The sequence below is a fragment of the Leptonotus elevatus genome, chromosome 2, assembly GCF_054856555.1.
Source record: "Leptonotus elevatus isolate MCC_2025b chromosome 2, RoL_Lele_1.0, whole genome shotgun sequence".
NCBI classification, from domain to species: Eukaryota; Metazoa; Chordata; class Actinopteri; order Syngnathiformes; family Syngnathidae; genus Leptonotus; species Leptonotus elevatus.
The window spans coordinates 21,977,076-21,980,221 of NC_141240.1; positions in this window are offsets into that span (position 1 = coordinate 21,977,076).

Below are 3,146 nucleotides of genomic sequence, written 5' to 3' on the forward strand. Positions count from 1 at the left end.
TTGTTGTGGTCTCTCTTTTTGTTCAAGTTTCAGGACAGTCTTTAGGAATGTGACCATGTTAAGAGGTTTACTTTACAAGCTTTCTATTTTATGACTGATTTATTTATTTTGGGGCATTTTCAATTGATTTAATAATGTATTTGTTTCATTATTTCTTATGTCTTTTTATTATTATTCAGGATCGATTTCATACTTTAATGATTTTTTTTTATTATGTTGTAATTTAAAAAAAATTTAAGTTAACATATTTTTTTTCCGAAATTATGTATTTATTTCATGATTTTTAAAATGTAATGTTATGTCATCTTATATTAATTTAATGACATTTTTAGGTATTGAATTAAGTATATTCATGTTTTTTTTAATTATTATTTTTGCACTTCACTAACTTTGTTTGTATATAATTTCCAACAACACCCAATTCAATTTTCACTATGCCGTATGTACAAATAATTTGTCTTTGGTCCTAAAAACATTTATAGAAATGAAACCGTGGAGATTTCTGCTCCAGAAAATATATTTTACGTTTTAGTGTGTATTTTATAACAAATAAGTAATTGTGTGAAAAATCCGAACAGCAAGTGTCGGCTGGTCCATCATTATTATTGAGCACAAAAGTATTCATGCTCAGGTCACCATGGCAACAGCAGTGATGTCATTCTCTCCATACTACATGCCAATATGCCATCAAAAATGATGATGAAATTGTTAGTTTAAGGTTAAATGTTACATATTGCTTTGGCCATCTTTTTCTTTCTTTCTTCTTTTTTTTTTTAACAAACATTACATACAGGCTGAATGAGGTGGCATTTTAGTAAAAGGCAACGGAACCTGGATCCCACTAGGCCTTTGTCCAAAATTAGATACAGATTTGGCCCACAGGCAACCATTTATCAACTCACAAATGAAGTCAGAACTGCGACACTCCCATTGTCAGCTACATGTTTCATTTATATGGACCTACGTGAGTCATATTAAAGCCACGTATGGCATAACACACTCGTGTAGTCAAAGCAATTGCTTGCAAGGCTGTGTGCCATAACAATCACACGTTTGTGTCGTTAATAATTGCTTGCAAATATATGTGTGCATAGCAATAAAATGCTTGTGTAATTAAATAAATTCCATCCAAAGCAGTGTTCCACAACAGTCACATGCTCTCATAGTCAAAACAATCACACGCTTGTGTAATCAAAACAGTGACTAAGGTGTGTGTGCATAACAATCACACAATCTTGTAGTCAAAACAGTCTCTCACAAAGTCATATGTGCATAACAATCACACACACTTGCATAGTCAAAGTTTCTCTCAAAGTTATCTATGTCAAAACTAAAAGTGCCATAACAATCATACTCTTGTTTTTGTAACCTTCCTCAAGGTTGGAATACCATCAATATCAAAGGGAAAAGCATTGCGATTAATAGAATAATAAATGAAGGGCATCTAAAGAATAGTAAATAATCCAATACTCTTTGTCATGAGTAAACAATAAGTTGTTTTCTCCTTTCATGGTTTCTTGCTGCAGCCTCCTCTCACAACGAAAGCTTGACACTTCCCGGTTGGTCATCTTATGGCCTTATGGAGTCTACCATCTGTTAGTTACTAAATGCTATAAATTCTCCTGTGCTGTCCATTTCTCAGAGACAGCAATAATGTACCTGGGTCAATTTGACCCGAGGTCTGTCTAGTTATCCAAAAGTGTCCGAAACCCAGGAGCAGCCCCACAAAAAACATTGTCTATATATGATTAATTCAATTTCCAAGCATGTTGAGTCTACTTATACCCGCCAGGCAGAAGAGGTTTCATACTACAATTTTTTTTTTATGGGCCAATTTGACCTACAGCATAATATAAGGATTAAAAGCAATAATCGACTTGCCTGTTGACAGCTGGGATATGGGCAAGGGTGTGTGTTTACACAAGGTCAGCGCTCACAACACTGAACCTAACCTTGTCTCATTATCAGGTACACGCCTTTTGCAATGTCCCTTCTGCTGAGCAGTGGATTGAATCTTATGTTCCATTCCTCTAGGCTGTCCTCAAATCAATAACATGTCCAATTGCTTTAATTGACATTGGATAACATGCAACTGAGAGCTCCGGGTAGTGCTTGCAAAGGTTAGGGTTGCTATTCAAAATGGACACATTTCATGAGCACATATTAATAATGGTAATGAAGAGGATTCTCTTTTTCCTCTGCTCTGCGTTTAAGGTAGTCCCGGTTCCCATAAGCAACAAGGATGAATGGGAATCCCACCTGCACAATCTTGTATTTAATTTATTTTTTATTTTTTAAATTGAAAATAGAAAATTTACAAATGTTAATTTTTTATTTTTTATTTTTTATTCATCCAATATTTATCCAATATTTATCCAATATTTATCCAATAAAAATATATAATAATTTATCCAATATTTGATTCAAGAGCCAGCTTTCCAATTTAGCCAAAACGCAACCATTTGATTCAGGAAAATAAAATTTTCTCGCGTCCAGTATTATTTTCCTGGCAGCGGCGGCGCGGGGGCAGAGAGACATCAGTCGTATTCTCACGCGGCTCTCTCTCAGCTGTCGTCAACCTTCGCAGATGGTCCTGCGACCAGACTGACAGCCAGTCATTATTATTCATGACAAATCATCAGTGTGGGAAATAATTTCTGTTTGATATCAAAATCTTTAGATAATGTAAGATAACATGATACTGTAATGCAAGTTTTAACAGTGTAAGGTAATGCAACCGAGCATGACATAAACTTTTACTGACCCACAGGGGGAATTGATCTTACTGCAAAAGATAAATTGGAACAATAAATAAAAAAAATAAAAAAATCAATACAGGTAATAACAGTAATGCAATAAAATAGATACAACACATAGCACAGCACAGTGGCAAACAGGCTTAAGTACACTGGAATGTATTTGAACACAATAAAAGTGTGATTGGATACAATATGAAGCACAAGGTGAAATCAAGTTGGTTAGGGCTGGGTTCGGGGCTAAGGTTTCAAAGTAGGGCTTCAAACTAGGGTTGGGGTTCCGAATTTGTGTTTTGAAGCAGGTTTAGTGTTTCAAGTAGATGCCATGTGTTGTTGGGGAAAGCTGTGGGAAGACCCTCAGTCGGTACGATGACAGTATAAAACGCTGTC